The following is a 20,574-nucleotide window of genomic DNA, read 5'->3' as shown; positions in this document are numbered from 1 at the left end:
TGTATTTCATTTCCACAACTGTAAAGCTTTAACTTGCTTAAAGAGCATCATCTTCAGTCCTAGTACCAAAGCCAAATGGTTTCTTTAAAATGAAAAGCACAGTTGTTGTGCTTAGAATTGGTCTGATTCCTGGCTTTAAATCAGAGCTTTGGAAAAGCAAACAGCAAACAAAAAAACAACTGAAGATATTTGCTTTAGTCCTGATAAAATGCTGCTCTCAGCAAATGACAGCATTTCATTTTTGTTGTGTTTGTAAATTAGGAGAAACTTTGTGCAGCAATACAAGGTACTTTTAATTACATTTTTTTCTTATGATTTTTGTTTTGTGCTGATTTTTAAGTATATCTTTTTTTCTGAGGACAGCTTTCAGTGTTAATGAGAGCTACTGTTTCAGTTCATCTTTGCAAGTTCAGAGGAAAAAAATTAAGATAATGAATACAATCCTTGTTAGATGACTGAATAGTCATCTTATTTAGGATAGTGTTTTATAAATGACCTATTTCTTCCAAAATACTTTGGACCCTCTTTGTTGGTTTTTGTTTGATTTGAAGCTGGTTTAGTTAAGGCATTCCTTTTTTCCCCCCGTTTCCTTAGGAGGTCTCGAGCTCTGCTTCCTACACTTCATCTGCTGCCCTTCACTGAAGGAGAGCACCTAATAAAAGTGTTTTTTATTTCATCAGCCGCTTATGTGTGTAACATCATCTCTTCATTACTACTGTCAGCTGTGCCGAGCTCCATAAGTTGCTGAGACTGCTGTTACAGGATGGGCTTATAATGGAAACTTGAAGTCTGTGCTGCATGTGGGCAGTGAAATAGAAGTAACTGGAAGGTAGGCTTCGTGCTCTTGTCTCATGTCTGGTCGGGTAGTTTCATTCTTATTGCTCTGTCCTTTCTAATCCTCTTTTATTGGACATTTATTTAGAACGTTCTTCTTGCTCATACCTCAGGAAATGTCTGTCATAGGGAACATTCTTTGTGTTTTCCTTTTGACCCACCACACTTTTCTCTGCTTTGTTCTCCTCTTTATATTCTTAGCGACAGAATGGTTGGAGTAGCTGCTACTTGCTCTAGCTAATTTGGTAGTGTGATAAGCTTGCTTGTTATCCAGGCACTTCCTTCATTGAGCATTGTTAATGCTTGTAATCATCTCAGTAGAACTGAGGCTAGAACTGCCTGAAAAAGGAAATAGTTTGAATTGAGCTCAATAGTTTGAGTTGAATAACTTAAACTTTTCTGTTCTGATTTTATTTCTGCCACTTTCTGACCACGCAGATTTGGAGATAGAAGCATATTTGTATTGGGGTCTGCTCTTAAGCTCCTCACATGGGACGGGTCCAGTCAGAAGGCCAGACTGGTTCTGTTATAACTGTGTGTGTTGAACTGGAGGTGGTTTTTCCCTTTCCACTGTGGTTCTCAGGGTTTCTCAGTACTTGTAATTGGGGCAGACTGTGCCTGCAGGAGTCTAGTTTTCTGACAGGTACTCTTTTTGGGTCTGAGTAGGTTTTATGATGCAGAAGTGAGCCTTTATAAATTCGTCTCTGAATTGCAACAAGCACTGCTCTTATCCATTCCAAAGCAGTGCTTCCTGGGGGGGGGGGGGGGAAAAGATAATTTTCACTTTTTCAGTGAAACCAATTTTCAAGGTCAAAACTCAAACTTTTCTAGTGGCAAGAGAAACAAAGTCAGTATCCTGTTTTTTCATGAATTAGGTTAAGTAGTGTTTATCACAGGCTGTAGATAATACTTGTTGAAAGATGCAGATCTTTTGTTATCTCCTGATCTTCATAATGACAAAGTTCTGAGTTGCATCAGAGCTACATTCTGAAAATGTGGTTGGGCTGAGTGTTTAGATGGCTTTTTTATATACCCGTGTTCTGTAGGTTAATTATGGAGAGAGAACTTTGAGGAAGTTTCTCTCTAACACAGCAGCCATATCCTCAGTACAGGAAACTGAGCCACTGCTTCCTCCTTCACTGCAGCACCTGCTCCAAGTGATTGACCATGTACCTTGAAAAGTGGCACTGGTTTAGTCTTTAAATAGAAATAGTGTGGTCATTGTTTTAAATATGCTGCATTGTTGTTTAATAACTTCAGAGAAATAAATTTGGAAAACACTTCTGAAAGTTGCAGCCCCAGAACTGTCTCGTGCTTAATGAGCCGTGCACCAATTACAGTTGATTGACCTGTATCAATTTGATCTGTGTGCAGTTTACAGAAAAGCAGAGCACATCCCAAGATTGAAGTGGTTCATCAGAGCAGGAAGAATGGAAATGCCTTGTCTGTTTGCCTGGTAATGGGATCAGTTCTGTCTAGCTATCACATTTATAAGAAAGTGATTAATTTCTGTGTCTCGTTGCCCATATGTTGACTCTTTGGAAGTGAATCCCAAAGGCTGAATTGTTCTGATCATGCAAGTAGGTAATTTGGATGATTTGAAGAGATCTATCCATTCTGGTATGATGAAATGAACAATAACAGTATATTACATAAATAGAGGTAGCTGTCAAAGGTGTAAACTTAGTTGTTTTCACTTGTTCCAGTTCATGTGCCAGTTACCCTGCTCTAAATTGACTAGGGAAATTGGTTCAAATACCAAACAACGGGACTCTACTCATGTTAACCCAGGTGTGTTTGTGTTGGTGCAATGGAGGAAACAAGACAAACCATGTTTCTTCTGCTGCCTAAAGCAAACAGCGTAAAAGCTTTAGTTTGTCTGAAGCTTTAAGGGGACTGAAGGAAACAAGTATATCTCTTAACTTCATACTGGAAATGCTCTTCAGAAAGGCATTCTGTTGCAATAGTTGAACTTCCTACTTTCTTCCATATGTGACGTTTGTTTTTAACAAAGTAATTAAAAGGAATTGGTTTGCACTAATTCACTCCTAATAAATGTTAAAGCCTTTCATTTGTCTGTGAAATCCTTTGGCAGGCTTTGCTTCTGACAGACAAAAAGGTGTGCAGTCCTCCTGTCTGTGGCATTGTGGAAAATGAGCCATGGGATTGAACTGTGGCCTGTGTCAGTGCTGTGCTTTCTTGAATGTGAGGCTTTTCCACTAAAGATATTTTTTTCTTTCAACATGGTTTGTTAGCTTTCTAAAAGGAGACCTAAGGATGTGACTCAACTTTACTGAAGGAAGGAAACATGAGATGTAGCTGTTCTCCTGTTCTGAGCTTACAGCAGACCTTTGCAGAGGGCTCAGTACTGTTGCTAAAAAATGTAAAACTGCTCATGGGAAAGAAGGAAAGCATAGCTGTGTGAATGTTCTTGTTTTTATAAAAAGAAGACGTAGCCATTAACGCCATCTTGAATGCAGGTAAAATAAAAAGCATCCCCCCCACTTTATTCAAATCATTTGAATCTGTAGGAGTCTGAAAGCCTGTTCCCCCCCTCCACTCCACACATACACACACCCCACAGAGTTCCATGAACCCTACTTACTGTCAGATGAGAGTTGGAGATGGCTGATCCAGTACAGCTGACGTGTCAGCAAGCAGGTAAGCTGTGGACAGAGGGACAGCAATAGCACTAGCTCTGCTCCTCTGTAGAGTCCTAAATCATTTTCATTTGCAGGTCTGAACACAATGGATGGTGTTCTGAAGTGCAGCTTTACAATAAAGAAAAATAACCAGTAAAACCCCAAATAATCAAAAAGCCCAACACTCTTTGGCTTTGGAGCGTTAGTTCTTCCCACTCCTTGGGCAAGGTGTGAAGTGGATTTTCATGCATAGCATACAGATGCCAATAAAACATGGCTTTGCTAGCTGCACCAACAAAATCTTGCTGAACATTAATTGATCTCTAAAACTACCTCTAACAATGCTTTATGAAGTTGTCTGTTGAAAGTAGGATTTTATTTGTTTTTAAGACATGACTGGAAGCTCCTCCGAACCAGTAAACAGTCATCTTAGCATTCAGTGCAGCTGAGGAAAGTGGAAATGCCCAATATTTTGGTGTTCAGACAAAGTTGTGACGTGATTGAATGGCTGATACAGGACTGTGAGCTTATCCTTCATCTGTTTTCATGCTTGGCAAGTTTGTTCTTTAAGGAACAGATGAAGAAAGAGGCCTTCAGGAAAGCAGAAATGGGAAGGGAATAGATGGCAGAAGAGGGGCTTCACTAAAATGGCACCGTTGTGCCATCATCCCTTTTTCTGCTTGTTTGTAGAGAAACTGCATGCTGTTCAGAAAATGGCTGACCTACTTTCTTGGTTGGTGAATTAGTATATGTGCCTGCTTTCAATAAAATCTATTCATAGACCAAGCTGATGTTGAAAACTTAAAAATCTTGAAACATAAGAGAGAGGATACTAACTTACTTACTTTAGGCTTAGGTTTCAAGGCACTTGAGAGGTAATGTGATAAAGGTATAGGAAATAAATAACATGGCCTAAGCTAATGGGAAATGAATAGCCCTTCATGGAATGTGAAGTTGGCATCCAGTTTTCAGGCAGTAGGTTTAAAATAAATCAGACTTCTAAGTTAGTTACTGTGTGGGGAAAAAAACTTCGGCACTTGCTGTCAGTGTTGGTTGAAGAGTCTGAAGATGTTGGTAGCTATTCAAGATGCAGATGTGAACTTCTGGTCCAAAAAGTCTTTTAACTACCTTTGAAAGAGCACCAAGCATCTGTTGTTAAATACCTGCTGTTGGGCTAGGTGGACATTTGGTGTGAATCATTTTGGCTGTTGTTCCATTGCCAGAAACCCCCATCTGGATTCTTTCAATGTGAGTGTAGTGGATAGTGGTCCAAGTTCACTGTCAGTATGGTGCTGCAATATAAAAATCCTTTAATTTAAAAAGAAAGTTGAGGGCTTGGGTTTGTCCTCTGGTTTTAGCAAGAATAAAAAGCAAAGAAAATATTTTAGGTTTTTTTTTTTTTTTAAAAAAAAAAGAGCCTTCAGATAAGAAGAAATCTCTAAGTGATGCTGTATTTATAGCTTCTGTAGAAATAAGAACACTTCACTACTTGTTCTCCTGGCAGTGCTGAAAATCAGTGTGTTTGAAGTAAGTGCTCGTTGTGATACCAGTTGTGAGCTTTCATTCGAACACCAAAAAATGATGTAGCAGGGAAACCTGTCCTACCTTTATAAAGTGCACTGGGTATGGAACCCTTTGCCTTGAGAGCTGCTTGTAGGGGTGTCCTAAATCAGAACTAAGAAGTAGCCTGCTTGTTAGTGAAGATGGCAAAGGGTTCTTCATTTTTCCACTATCTTGTGTGTGTAAGGTGGCTCTGCAAAGCTGCTGATATGGGGCTGTTGTATAGATCTCTTTTTTTTTCCTCACGTTGCTTTCGTTGGTGCGCTAGCTAGCATCTCTTGCTCTACATATCTGAACTTTGTGATGGAATTTAGGCTTCTGTTTGTCTTTTTGCTGTTGCATTCAGCAGGAGAAGCTCGAATTAACCTGCTGAACGGAGGGAAAGAAGTTCTTTCTCCACTTTATGTAAAGCCCATTGTAGTGAGCTGGGCTGGGGGCAGCAAGAACGCAGGTGCCAATTACCAGCTACAGCAGCTTTCACAGAGCTGCTCTTAACGTTACTCAGTGCTAAACACACTTGTTTTGTCTGGAATTTTACAATTCTGCTTAGTTTAAAGATAACACACTGCTTATTGGGTGGTTACTTTCCAGTGTTAGCGCTCTGCTTTTCCTCCCCTTGTGTGAACACTGTGAAGCTCGATTGTTGATGTTATCTGCATGAAACTGGAATTATTTTGCTGGTTGAAAATGAGACATTACTTCTTGCAGGTTTGGTTCAGGTTGGTTTCGTTGAAGTGATTCCTGTTTTTATTCAAATGCTGTGTGAGCTGATTTTTACTCACTTCAGTGTCAGTAAGGGGGGGCAGTTTAATGAACATTTAATTGAACGTGCCTATAAAGCTAAACCAAAATAAACTTAACCTTTCTCCTACTAAAATCTCTGAACAGTTTGTCTCAATCTGAAGGACATCAAAAGGCAGTAAGATGTATTGAAGTAAGTCAGAATTCAACTCTGCTGCAGGTCCTAATTCTGATTCTCATTGTCTATGCTGTTGGTGTAAGTAGTGTAGCTGGGAACCATAGCCACAAGTGGTGCTGGCAGTTGATGGGAAAAGGACATCCTGAAGATCCAAGGTTTTAATGACTTGCATTTTATATTAGTGAATGAGACCTGCTGGGTTGTTAAACTGCATACTCTTTCAGATTCAGATTTGTTTTAAAATGGTGCTGTGCTTCTAATCCAGTCAGAAATCTGTTCCAAGTGTGACTTTCCTCTGAGCTGTGGTTGTTAAGATGTTTTACTGTCACCTCAGAGCAAACTGGAGATGAGTACCAGGCTCCTTGGTTAATTCTGGCAAACTGTTTAACTTAATGATGATTGAGTAGATTGTCTTTGTAGTGGCTTTGTATTCACAAAGAAACCCAAAGCAAAACTCTACACTGCATCTTAGTTTAACTCCAGCATAAGTTGTATCAGTAACAAAAACAGTACTTTAAAAAAAAAAAAAGAAAAAAGAAAAACTGTTAATAATGGACTTTATAGCTTAAAAGAGTGTTGGCTACCAAGCAGGAGCTTTTTTGTGTATGTGTGTAAAGGTGTGACGTGGCTGCACTTGTAACTGTGGAGCAGACCATCATGCCAGCTCCTATTGGTGTAATTGACAGAGTGCTACAAATGGTGCTGGGCAAAATATTTTGTAGTTCTACATATTTCAGCAAATTCTTTCTGTGTACTGACAAACTTTTTTTTTCCCCTCTTGCGTATCTCAGTAGTCATTAAACATTGTTTGATTGGATCCATCTCATGAGAACCGACAGTATTTTCTTTCCATGATATAGCTGGAAGTTAGGTCAACTAGAAAGACTGGGGTAAGTTCTGTGGGAGATAGAGTGAAAGGCTATTAAATGAGTAACATAAGTAGCTGACAATAAAGCTCTGGTCTGGAAACTGAAGATGAGGCAGCCTCACTGTGTGAGTTTGGTGTTCCCAGTGGTGCAACTGTGCCATCTGAGGAACTTCAGGGAATTTACAGTCTTGGTGTTATTGCAGTGCTTAAAGGTTAAGTTGAATAGGACAGTTCTTAATTATTCTTGGGAGGTGAGGGGAACTGTGTTGAATGAAGTATGCATGCTTAAACAGAAGTCTCTTTGAGTATATGTAGTGGTAACGTGTTGACTGGCTGTCATGTGTTGTGAGTTTGGGGCTGCGTGTTCTTGTGAGTGAGGTTGCTCTGAAGCATGGCTATTTGTATGAATGATAAAGCCTTTCAAATGAAAAGGGGGTGATGAAAGTTGCTAACAAGAAAGCTGAGATTATTTAAATGGTAAGATGAAGGAAAGCTCTAAGCGTACACAGATATTAAGTCCTGCAAGAATGTTTGACAGGCAGGACTTGTGCATTATACCGCGTTGTTCAAGAGGCCAGCTAAGAGCTTGGCTCCAGTAAAAAAAGCAGAGTCTGTTTGACCTATAACTACAGCTGCTTTACTGGAACTGGTTACAATCCTGTTCTAACTGAAGTTTTATCTGTGTTCCTGGTATAACCCAAGAATTCTTATCAAGTTATTTCTTTAATTTCCTGCTATTTCTTACAGTGAACCTTTTTGTGTTCTACCCAGCAATAAAATGTGTGTCTTCCTGTCTCCCTTGGGGAAATAATGAGGATAAGTGATAAAATAGTTGGCATTACCTCATGCCAGCATCACTATCCAGTTGTTCTAAGCTTACGTGTTTTTTAGCAGTTCTTCTAAAAGTTTTTTAGTTTGTTAATTTTCAACTTAAAGTATATTTAGATACTTTTAGAAAGTATCTGTGTTTGTCAGGGCTTCTGAGAATATCAGTCTTATGTAGAAGCAACAATGATTCTTAACAATCCAGTTCTGATAAATAGGACGCTTGAAAGGGTTATGAATACAGATGTCTTTGGCTGTATTCCAACCTCATTCTGGCTTTTTGACAGTTCTTTTTTTTTTTTTTTTTTTTTTTTAGAAGTTGGTTGTTTTGGCCAACTGTTGGTTTGTTTTTTTTTCTGTGCACAGTGGAAACAGGTGGTTTCAGGTCTGATAACAGAACAGCTTTAAGAAAGACACTTAGTGTCTTGCAAATACCTTTTAAAGGCTCTCTTCCCTTCAGGGCTGTGAAGGCAAATGATTTATGTGAAAGTTACGTAAGTCTAATCCTGTGATCCCTGTCACAGGCAATTCCACTTCCACTTGTGAACTCAAAAGTAAGATGGGACTGATGGCCTTGATGCCTGCCTTTGAATTCTGAGCATGTGTACCATTTTCTTGTTTTTCAGTGCTGTTCTTTACATCTGCTTTAGGAGATTCCCTGTGGCTATGAGGAGGTATTTCATCAAGCGTTTTGCTAATGAGTGTTGTTCATACACATTGAAGATTGCTTTCATAGTTCATATGTCATCTTAATGTTAAAAGGCATTCCTTGATTATTTTTTCATCTCTTAACTAGTGGAAGGAACTGTTTGCCAAGATCTCCCTACCAGTAAAGAATACTTCTCTGCAATTCTCTGTGAGTATAGTTATACAAAGACTGAGTGAATTAACCAGTGTTCTGAAACAGAAGCAGATTAATCTAGGCTGAAGGAGCAGATAATAGGTAGTAACTTTCTTTTATCAACGTAGCAGAAGTGTGTGTTTCACTTTGAGTACAGTCCAGCTGTATAACTTTGTTTTAAATGGTTCCAAGTTTGAGGATTTATAAGAGCAAGGCTGGTAATTGCACATACCTCTTTGTTCTTCCATAGCAACTCAGGTAAGCTTTGAGTTGACTTTGTAGGTCATTTGACTAATTTTGTCATGAAATTTTGGATTAAGCCTTGGTGTAAAGTGTGAAGCTTTGGTACACTGAGATCTCTCTCAGAGTTGTGTTATTTTGGCCTGATCACTTCTCTTCAAATAATTCAAGGACAGATTTGTTTGGGTTGGGTTTTCTTGTCTATTTGTTTTTGCTTGTCTTTCCAAACTACAACCAGCCTTGTGGCTTGGGATTCTTGGCAGCTTAATTAGTGCTCACTGATTTCCAAGTGACAAGAGTGGAAATTACTGGGTGTACATGACTGTTACTGACTGTTACTTGTACATTCATGCTCAGAATTGCTGCATCTGGAACTGCTTGCACTCTGCTTCCACGAATGGAGGAAAAAAACCAAAGCTGTGTGTGTGGACAGATTTTGGTTTCTCAAAATTATAGTAAGTGTCTATTTTAGTATCTTAGAGTATCTATTTTGTAAATGGGGAAAAATGCACTTGGTTAGAATTTTTGAAAGCAGAAACAAAGCCTTAAAGATCAATTACTTCAGAAGTGCTCATTTTTCCTTAAATACTCAGACGTTTTAAGGAGTAAGCAGGACAGAAATAAGCTTTTATTCTTCAGCACAGAAGTGCAAGTGAAAGAAGAGACTGAACGCTACAAATCTGCATGCTGGGGTTGTTTGTAATAGTAACTTTGAACTGTTGCAACACTTCTGAATGCCTCAGCAATAGCAGTATTTCTGATAACAGTAATTGCACGTCAGAGAAGCGTGGTAAGGGTAAGTGTGCAGCTTGATGGTAGATAACATTTGCTCTTGACAGGCTGTACAACAGTGACACAAATAAAATAACTTAAAACTGCTGTTAACTCATAAGCTCTCTAAATATTATTAAAAAAACAAACTTGGGGAAGCTCTTCAGTTGTGATGAATTGCAGTTACAAATTCTGAGGAAAGCACCACACTGTTCTGTTCTGACTTTTCTGACTGTCAGCTTGTGAAAGTTACTGATGTGGCTGAGTGAAATGTAAAGTTAAAGTAAAAAAGAAACATCCCTATCCCTAAACAACCTTGTCTTGACACAGGTTTGTTTAGCATTGTTTCTCCACTGGAAATTTATAAAGCGGCATAAGATATGAAACTTGGTTTGCCTTCTATGTGTTTTATTCACTGAGCAAAATACAGAACTAAACTGACGTATTTCTTTAAAATTGATATCGTGAAACATTAATTCAATTTTAATTGAAAGTTTTCCAGCTCTTGTGTGACCTTTGTGGAAGCCCAGGATACTGTCAAGTACTGTGACTCCAGATTGAAAACCTTTGCTACAGAAACATTCAGAAGGGTAGAATAGATCATAGTGTCTCTACACATGAAGGTATATCTATTGGGAGGTCTGTTTATCTGTCTGTTCTTTTTGTGCCCCTCTCTGGACTTCAGTGCACTTTTTTTTTTTTTTGATTTGTGTTTCTCTCAAATTTCCATTTCCTTATGTGTAAATGTGAGGTAATTTTTCTTGAAGTTGGCTGCTGAATGGTGGCCCTTTTGCCATTCAGCTGCTCTTACCAGAGACAGAAGACTAAAAGAAAATGAGATAAGTAATTCTGCCTTTGGCTTTACAGCATATGGGCTTATGACAAAGTAGGAAAGAGCTGCGGTTGGGAAGAGGTTGAGCCACTCCTTTGGGCAGCAGCTCTTGCTGGCTAGTAGAAGAGCTGATGATATTCTTTAAGTCTCATTAGCTCAACCCTACCCTGCTGTACCTTTTCAGAACAGTGGTCCTTGAGGTAAGTTAGTGCTGATGCAGTTCTTTGATATTACCTATAGTGTGTTCAGTTGCAGAAACTAAATGTCTGTAAAATAGTTTGTAACATTTCTTAAGATAATCAAAGATTTGAATGTGTATAGTGGAATTTATGGCAGTAATGAAGCTGTCTCATAGTTGAGTTTCCTACTATGGGTTGCTTTCCTGGTGCTGTAGATGTGCAGAAGCAGTGAATGAGGCTTTGAGAAGCTGCCTGACAAACACGGGTTTCTTACAAGTCGCGTGAGTTAGTTTTTATCAATGGCTTTCCTGTGTGGTGCTGCTTTCCAGCATTAGTGAGATTTAATGCCATCCAGGGAAAACTCTGCTTTAAGGTGCTGCTTTAGAAGCTACTTGCGGGAATGGAGTATGGACTTCATTTGTTGATTTCAAAGTTGGCAAAGGAAGCGCAGTAGCTGATGGCCTCTGCCATCTGTTAGGGTCACAGCATGGATCCTAGGGTCAGCGAGAGACCACCTATCTGGATCCACCTTATTCTCCTCCCTGGTCTCTTGACTGCTTGTGATCTTGAGAGAACTATCATATTTCTGTGAACTGCTCAATAACTTCTGTCATTGCAGAGTTATGTTCTCAGCTGTAAGCGCAGTGTTTGTGAGCCCTGACTGTGCCCTGGATGACCACAAGACCAAAAAGTTGGTTGTATTCTCTAGGGGTGATTGATTCTTCAGACCCAGAAAAGGGTACGGATGGTGGATCCTGTTGATGGGTTGAGTCTTGCTCAACATTTACACAAACTTACCTTCAAATCTAGGGCTTGCCTGTGGAGCAATTTCATTTATATATATTTTTAGTATTGGTGATACACCTAGTAAAATTTAAACTGTACTTTGCTCTCATTCTTGATATTAGAAATCTGTCCTAATAAAAGTTCAGTGTTAGTTTTTAATTACTTTTTAACATTTTAAGGCACTCCTCCAACAGCAACCACTAGCAGTGTTGTAGTGGTTGACCTGGATATAACGCTTTTTCAGCACCTTGTTTTTCGTAATGTAAAGATCTAAGAGATCTCAGTGTGTGTGTACTCTTTGAAGGCTTAGCAAACAGCCTTTTCTGTGCTTATTCCCCTCCAGATGTGTCCAATCTCACCTTTGCCAAGGCTTGCTGCTGTAGCAGAGTTTTGATACTTAACTGAAGTCCTGCAATGCTTGGTGTTGTATGTTTAGCCTCACTATAGCTAACAGGGGCAGCAGTGTTAATTACCTGAAAGCAACCAAAATTTTAACCAAATTATCAAAATGCATGTTTGTCTAGTTACTGTACTCTTAGTTTCTGTAGTTCAATAGCTCCTAAATAAAAGAACTCGAAGATAGGAGTAAGATTAATAATTATCTGTGGAAAACTCCTTATTTTCCTCTGCAATTATACATTGCCTAAAGGTATTGCAAAGTGAAAACTTTTCCTTCTCTTAGTCTCAGTCAAATTTTAATACTACTTTTGCTGATATTTGTACTTTTAAGTATATAACTGTATTATTTATATTACAGTTATATTTTCCCCCTTTACTCTGCTCTTGTGAGGCCCCATCTGATGTACTGCATCCAGGTCTGGGGCGGCCAGCACAAGAAGGGCATGAAGCTCTTGGAGCAGTTCCAGAGGAGGGCCACTAAGGTGATCGGAGGGCGGGAGTGCCTCTCCTATGAGGAAAGGTTGAGGGATCTGGGCTTGTTTTAGCTTGGAGAAGAGAGGGCTCTGGGGAGATCTCGTTGTAGCCTTCTAGTATTTGAAAGGAGTGTATAAACAGGAGGGGGAACGGCTGTTCACGAGAGTGGATAGTGATAGGACAAGGGGGAATGGTCTTAAAGTGAGACAGATTTAGGTTAGATATTAGGAGGAAGTTTTTCACTCAGAGGGTGGTGATACACTGGAACATGTTGCCCAAGGAGGTTGTGGATGCCCCATCTCTGGAAGCATTCAAGGCCAGGGTGGATGTGGCTTTGGACAGCCTGGTCTGGTGGTTGGAGACCCTGTGCATAACAAGGGAGTTGAAACTAGATGATCTTTGAGGTTATTTTCAACCCAGGTCTTTCTATGATTCATTGATATGGGAGATACCGTCCCAGGAGGCCAGCATCCATTTCTGCTTTCGCGTGATAAGAGACTAAGAAAAATCAAAATATTCATAATGTTTCTAAATCTGTGAAAGCCATGTTTATTGAAAGACTGAAAAAAGCTGCTGAAAGGTGCTTGATTGGCCAGTGATTTTTACATTATTCTTGTAAAGTCAAGCTTACTTGTTCTAGTTTTTCTGTGATGCTCATGACAGTACCGTAATGCTAAAGTAACTTTTAGCTTAGACTCAGTGACAAGCATATCTTTATTAATGAGATTTATAGTTAAGTTTATCTTTTCACTTCCTCTGTCTTGTTTGTGTCATATTCTAATAGTTAGAGACTACTGGCAAACGTCTGCTGTGTCAGAAGGTTCCTGCTATAGGAAGTTCTGCTGGAGGATCACCAATAAATCATGCCGTTTTTTGGCAGTGTCTGCGCAACGAGAGATGTCCCTGATAAATTGTATTAGTTCATGAATAGCAATGCAAATAATTCCATAGTAGGTAATGTTTGTTCTATCCCATGCTAGGTGTGACAAGCATTGAACTGAATCCTGCCTATCATGAAAGTTAACTGGCTTCATTTATTCTGAGGGTTTTTAAAAAACAAACAAACAAAAGAACCAGATGATACAGAAGATTTCTGTAGTTACACTGAATAAATCTGAAAGCACAGAAACCTGGCTATATTCACTTCTGAGTGCTCTTAACTTTCTGTGTAGCCCTTCCCTGTCAGCAGTCAGACATGTCTGTTGTGTACAATTAATCAGTGCAGCTGTACCAAATCCAACACACCCTGTAGGCATTGAATCATAGTCTTTGTACAGCTCTGCAGGCACTGAATCACAGTCCTTGAGCAGATGAGTACACAACACCACATGACAGATCCAGTTTCTTCCTAGAAGGTATGCATGTACAGTGCATGTGCATGCTTTTGTTTGCACCTCTTGCCAAGCTGGAGCTTGCTTCTGTGTGTGTGTTGCACAATACAAGTAACACTCCTCTAGATAATGAGCTTCTGAGGAGCTTGGGAGTCTCTGCTTGTTGTTGGGGTGAACACTGGCTCATATGTAGTACTGCCTCTCCTCTGGTTGATAACGTGGGTAGTGGCTCTGTGGGTTTCTCATGAAGGGCACATTTCACCTATAGAGCAGTGAACTTGTCACATGGCTTTAAAGCACTGTGCAGATGAAGTCCCTGATGTAAATTTGGAAACTGCAAAAGTTAGGCACTTTAAGTTAAAGTCTAGTTATGCATTATTAGTGCTGTTTATTCCTATTCTGTTACCTTTCAAATCCATGGACCTGGAACTTTTCTGAAAGTCTGTAAGCGGATGCAGTGCTGGTATTGATTATAGTCTTGCTGCATGTGCTTGCATCCACTCACAGAGATAATGGCAAGTGGATGAAAAAGAGCTGTATGTCTCTCGTTGCACTCTAAGAAGCAAAATTGCTATCTGTAGCTACCTAAATATGTGCTGGGCTTGACTCTTCAATGTGAATTTTATTATTTAAAGTGCCCTTCTTTCATGTGTGTTTTTAACCTTAGGTTTTTGACTGCATTTCCCCATGAAAAACTCTGTACCCTCAAAGCTGTTAATCTTGGAACAAGTATTTCTAGCCTTACAGGAGCAAAAAACCAGGACCAGTCTGTGAATTAAAGAGATTTTTTTCGACTTACCTGCTATTACAAGGATAGTCAGATTTGGAAAAGATGAATTGAATCCCCTATTGCAGGCTGTAGAACCTATATGTGACCATTGGAATGTTGGTGTTTTGCTTCTGCAGGAGAATATAAGAATTATTCTAAAGTTCTCTTTTACTTCAAAGCAGCGTAGAATAATTGTAGAACTCCTGTTGACTTAGGATATAACATGCATCAAATGTAGGAAAGGTGTTTTAAAGCCTCTGATGATGGCTCCTCCAACTGTATTTTCAACAAAGGTCTTTTACTTCACAGATAAAGGCTGAAGTTTTGGGAGGATGTGAGAGTGTAAGAATGGCTTAAAGTTCATCAGATTTCCTGTGCAGCATAGGAGTCCACTTGCTTTTAATGTCTAGTGAGAAGCGGATGTAAAAACTGAGACAGTCTGTCAACAGCTTTCTGGGAGTGAGACTTCCTTCTCAAGGTTGCAAACAGAAGCACTGTGGTATCTTTTAAGCAAAACAAGAAAAATTAAATATTGAACCCTGGAAACATCATTCAGACCACCTGGGCTGAGAGCTTGGACTACTTGAACCTCAGCTAGAGAAAGCTAGGTCTACTAAACATGGCTAAGAACTTGAAGTAATGTCTGGTATTCAGTAGACCAGTTAATAAGCTTGTCTAAATCCAGATGATTAGGAAACAGGAAAAAAAAAAAAAAAAAAAAAAAAAAAAAAGGATATACTGACCAGATATCCACCTACAGGGCTTCAGAGTACCTTCTCTATCCCCTGCTATGTGCTTTCAGTAGTAAGAGTTTTTAAATTGCAGCTTGTGGAAAAGAGGAAGGCTCTTCTGCATAGTTGCCTGCTGATTGTAGCACGTGGGAAGCCTGACTCCGATCTGTTGGTGGAGTCCTGAAATCAATGTTGGTGTGTGAGCCAGCGGGTGCCTCGCTCAGCTGGGGTGCTTTGCAAATAGAGGTTGGAGGGGTGGATCCAGGAAAGGCTGAGCACAGCCTGGTGAGGAGGAATTTTTATGGCACAGGTAAGTCCTGGTTTTAAGTCTTAACTCACAGTAGATTTTTGTTTAGTGGAAAACTGAAACTCTTCTTTGGAGCCTGGATGGGCAACTGCAGTCTTCTTGCTGTAAGCCTTACTTAGTAAGAGTTCTCATAGGTTGCTTGTATATTTAACCATTGAGGTAGAGTCAGTAGCAGTTGTGCTGGTCTGCTGGTTCATTTCATGTACAATTTCTTTTAGTTTACCTCTTTAGAGAGTAGAAGAATTAAGGTCAGTCCAGTGTTCATCCCATGGGCTAATTCCTTGTTTCAGCAGAGTATTTCACTCGGTCCCCTGGCCAGGTCTGATAAAAATCAAAGAAAAAACGTAATAATTGATCTGAGTCATGAAGACAAGACAGCTTTGCTTCAGAATGAAGAAATCTTCAAAGTTTTCTCATCGCATATGTCCTGCTCTTTTGCCTTGTATCAAGAGTCATCCTCTCAACAGCAGTAGAAAAGATTATTTCTATGGTGGCATACAGAAAACCTATAACATGGCATAGGGCACAGTTGCTGTTGGCCATCTGAGAGGGGATCCTACCAACACTTAGAGATACCTAAAGATCTGGAGTCAAGAAAGTGGGGTCGGGCTCTCTTCAGTGGTGCCAGTGACAGGATGAAGGACAGCAGCCTCAAATTGAAGCACAAGTTCCATCTGAACACAAGAACTTTCTCAACTCAACTACTTTGAGGGTGACAGAGCACTGGAACAAGCTGCCCAGAGAGCCTGTGGAGTCTTCTACTCTGGAGTTATTTAAAACCTGCCTGAATGCTTTCCTATGTAACTTACTGGAGAGAACTTGCTTTTAGCATTGGGATCTCCAGAGGTCCCTTCCAACCCCTGTGATTCTGTGTTTATCTTTGTGGTGTTTCAGTCTGTATAGCTGAACCTTGCTGTGTTCAATCTTGCTATTGAAACCTGTTCTGTAAGGAAGTTGGGGAGTGCTTCATCTCCGTTCTGTCTTCCTCTGAGTAGGGGCACTAAGGAGTTGAGCTGCTCTGCAAGGAGTAACTGTTTTAAAGGAAAACAGTGAAATATTGGTTATGTTTGGGTTTTTTTCCTAGTTAAATAGTCTTATTAGTCTTATGTCAGAATGTTCAAATGATCCCTATCAGTATAGTTGTTCTTACAGTTCCACATTTCTTTGTGAAATAGGGAAACATGCTCATTGTATGGTTAGATGAAATTGATGTTTGCAGTTTCAGTTTTATGTTGAAGTCAAGATCTACTCTGTTTCTACTGCTGCATTTACTGTAAATCTTGGCACAGGTTCCTGAACTCCAAGAAGGTGAGTGAATGAGGGCTTAAAGGTAAAAGATCTGATTTCACAGAATCATAGAAACAGCAAAGTTGGAAAAGACCTACAAGATTATCAAGTCCAACCATCCATCTCTCACCAGTAGTTCTCACTAAACCATATCCCTCAACACAAAATCCAAACGTTCCTTACAGATTTGAATCTTCTGAAGTGTGCGGAGACTCTTGGATCTTGAGCATATGCTGTTCCCTTTAGAGGAGTGATGCGGTGTTATTCTGTTAAGATCCTCCAACTTCAGGTTGTTTTGGGAACTTGTATTTTAAGGGAGAGTGGATAAACCATACAGCTCTGCTGAACTCAAAATGTCATGTGTGGTATTTGAAAACAGAAAAATAGCGCTGAAAGGAGAGAGAATCATAGAAAATGCTTACAGTTAGAAATCTTTTCAACGACTTTAGAGTAATTAACAGGAAAAACTGGTCAGGGTTCTGTGTGTTAAGTGTGGTAAATTACACTTCAATTAAAGCATTGTCTTGGATTGATAATGCTTGAAGCCTGTGACAGATGTTTGCTGTAGGAGCAATGAGAGGTGAGGTACGAGTGTCTTTTGTCTGCCTTTGCAACTTTATAATTTGTGAAGATAAATTAATCTTCATTTACAGTGTATTGCATCTTAGCACCATTGTTACTGACTGCATGGTTTCCGGTTGAAGCTGTAACTACTGAATTTTAGTATCATTTCTTTTGATCTTACCCAGTTTCATTACTCTCCTGGAAGCAGAGCAGTGAGAACTTACTTTTTCAGCTGTGTAGAAGCAGACTACAGGGCATATTGTAATAGATCCCTGGAAGGCAATTCATAAATTTACAGGATGATTTCCTCTTCCAACTGTAAATTTTTGTTTTGCTGAAGTAAGTTGGAGGAAAAAAAAAAAAAAAAAGATACGAAGTCAGTTGTTTAAGTGACCAATAGAGTTGTCATGTTTTGTTTTCTGTTAAAGCTGTTTGTATGAATTGTAGCATGTAAAGGTTTTCCTGCATTTACAGGAGTCGATGTGTTGCTTTTCCTTTTTTCGGAATCATCAGGGTTGGGAAAGACCTCCAAGATCATTAAGTCCAACTGTCCACCTACCACCGATATGTCCCCACAAAACCAGGTCCTGCAGTAAAACATCCAGACACTTCTTGAACATGTCCAGGGACAGGGACTCTACCAGCTCCCTGGGCAGTCTGTTCAGCACCTCACCACTTCCAGAGAAGAATTTTATTTTTTTTTTAAATTCAGCCTGAGCCTCCCCTGGTGCAACTTAAGGCCAGTACCTCTCATCCTATTGCTTGTTACGTGGGAGAAGAGGCTTACCAGACTCTCACCTTACCAGACCCTCCTTTCAGCTTGTCGTAGAGAGCTGTAAGGTCTCCCCTGAGCCTTTTATTCTCCATACTAAACAATCTCAGCTCCTCCAGCTGTTCCCCACAAGACTTGTGCTCCAGACCCCTCACCAGCTTTGTTGCCCTTCTCTGGATATGCTGTTGATGGGTTTCCAGGCCTGTTTGAGATCCATGTTGCGGAGGGATCACCTCAAATCTCTGTTGCTGTCTCCTGTGCTTTCTCCGTTTGGGCCTAAGCAAATTCAAACTCAGATGTGCACAGCACAGTGATTCTGGGTGTGATTCATGTCTGTACAGTAGTGTTGGGTATATAGGTTAATGCTAGGTGCTGTTATTCCTAAGCATAGTTTAGACAAAGCTTTTTAGTTACGATTACTTGGCTGCGTTAAGCTGTGAAATTTACATTTCTATGGGTTCTTGAATGTGCTGCATAAGCTGCTAATCACAGAAATGGCAGCTCAAGCTATTCCAGGTTGTCAGCTCAGCAGTGTCAGTGAGCAACCAACCAGAGCAAGGCAGAGAACTGGAGCACGTGTGATTGGGCTGGCAGCTCTCAGCTTATGCAGAATTGAAGGAAATACTTGGACCTCACCTTCCCTCTGTTCCTGAGCCATCCCTGCTACCTGCTTGTGAGCACTTGGAGCCTGCTCTGACACAGAGTGTGCTTGATCTGTGACTCCTGCATTAATAGTAGCAAAGACTGGAAAAACTTGTAGGGATAACATTAAATCTCTGCCTAGAAACTGATCTATCTGGCAGTAAGAGTTGTTTTTCCACAGTATTTCAGCAAACTATCCTGCATAGGGAACTCTATGATGTTAGCCCCTGCGTTATTGGCTGTACTGTTGCTTGTTTTCCCCTGGGAATACTGCCTTAATCTCAGAAGTGTTGTCCCTTATTGCTCAGGTAAGAGCTACACCTTGGAGGCTGAAGAAGCTGTGGCTGAGTGTGTGCCTGTTGAAACACATACACCAGAGAAAAACAAACACGGTGCAACTCACGGAAGACTCTGCATCTTAGTGGTTATTTTTCTTGAGTGTGAATTTTGAATGGGAAACAAGATTGAGTCAGGTGCTGTACTGCAGAATTTAATTCCACCTTCTCCTTAGGTGACAAAACAAATGAAGTAAGGGATGATCACTGTAATGGATAGGTGAGGTCTCCCTAATTTAGGTTTATGGTCTGTGTCCTTTTGGATTCATCATTACAAAGCTGTGCCAACACAACATGTGAAAGGTAAGCAGGAGTGTCTTCTGAGAGTGAGCAAATTCTTCTGTTGTTCACCAGCTATGCTAATTAGCTTGTCAAAGAAGCAGTGTTAATTTAGTTCTGTAGACCTTTGAGGAGTAAAGAAAATTAATTTTTGAATCAGCACAGAAAAGCTAGGATGGCAACTGCTTAATTCTCCTGTGTTGTCATTTATATCACAGGTTACAAGTTCTTAACAGGTTATATCAACTGAAACAGAACACAAGTGAAGGATTGTTACATTGAAAATTGGAGATTTTTTTTCCATGTGTTTGTAGGTTTCCTCTGTAGCTCTATGCATGACCCCACATCAGTCCCTGTTGTGCTGTGTGTTGTTGCACAGCTGCTGGAGGCACACAGCAGTGTCTTTCCTCGCATGGCACCAGACCACTCTTTGTCCGGCCCCAGCAGATCACGTAGTTCCTATGGAAGCAGATATTTTCATGAACTGTCTGCTCTGCAGTACCTGTTGTTCTGCCATTTCCCACCCAGGCTTGCTCTTGAGCTCCAGCTCCTGGCACTTCTTTCCCTTCTTGCCGAAGGGTCAGCATGCAGGCATGGCTCATCAGGGAGAGACTACAGTGTGGAAGGTGCTGAGCAAGAGGGCAGCACTGCTGGGCTGTGCAGGGGAAGCATGGAATTGGGGAACAGGAGGGTCTCTGTGCAGCTTTGGATGTAGCTTTTGTTAAAATTCAGCACGTTTACCTGCTGCTTCAGGTAAAAATGAAGTTTGCATGGATGAAACTGGAAATGTGCTGAATTGTGAGTTGGTGCAGTGGAAATGTAACAGATATTTGGTTTAGTAAAACAATCAGTCACGCTTGAGAAAACCTATTCTGTGGTACTGAATAAGAAACTTTTTTCTACTACACTATAGCAAGGTAGAAAGATCCTAGTATTTGAGTGCAGGAGGAAATTATACATGCTGCAGTTATACATAGGTGATCATTCAGCCATGAGAGCTTTGAGTTGCAGTTGTAAGGCTGGGACCTGTGCTGCTCTGCTCAGTGATATACAAAGCAGCATGTGAATATAAGACCTTACGGCTTCCATACAGGGGTTTGTAACTGAATTGTCAGGAATGGTGACTTTATAGAGCACTTTGGGAGGAGGAGGAGCCATGATTTAGAGAGAATCATTGGAATTGCTTGAAGAGACCTTACAGATTATCTGTTTCCCTCCTGGGTATAGGACCGTTAGAACAATTGTTGAAACAGATGCTGTGCTTTGACACAGTGAGGAAGGTGTTCTGATATATTTTTAGATTTCTTTCCTCAAGAGAATGAATTAGTATCTTAGACAGCAACACTTGCAGGGAGAACAAAAACATTAAGTTCTGAGGCACCTGCTC

The 20,574-nt window shown here is 40.2% G+C and overlaps 1 protein-coding gene across 12 annotated transcripts in view; it reads left to right on the top strand.

Annotated features, from left to right (window-relative positions):
• Positions 1-20,574, top strand: part of CYRIB (CYFIP related Rac1 interactor B) — a 97,135-nt gene that overhangs the window by 31,353 nt on the left and 45,208 nt on the right. The window contains exon 1 of one of the 12 annotated variants that reach the window (XM_010709316.4): positions 766-829. The exons of 10 other annotated variants lie outside the window; for them this stretch is intronic. The gene's annotated coding sequence lies outside the window, so the exon portion shown is untranslated. Of the gene's footprint in view, positions 1-765; positions 830-20,574 lie in introns of those variants that run through there. One more of the 12 variants, XM_010709314.4, reaches the window with a different exon arrangement.

The sequence above is a fragment of the Meleagris gallopavo genome, chromosome 3, assembly GCF_905368555.1.
Source record: "Meleagris gallopavo chromosome 3, MGAL_WU_HG_1.1, whole genome shotgun sequence".
In the NCBI taxonomy this organism is placed as follows: domain Eukaryota; kingdom Metazoa; phylum Chordata; class Aves; order Galliformes; family Phasianidae; genus Meleagris; species Meleagris gallopavo.
Note: the sequence above shows the minus strand (reverse complement) of the source record. Positions and strands in the feature narration are given on the sequence as shown.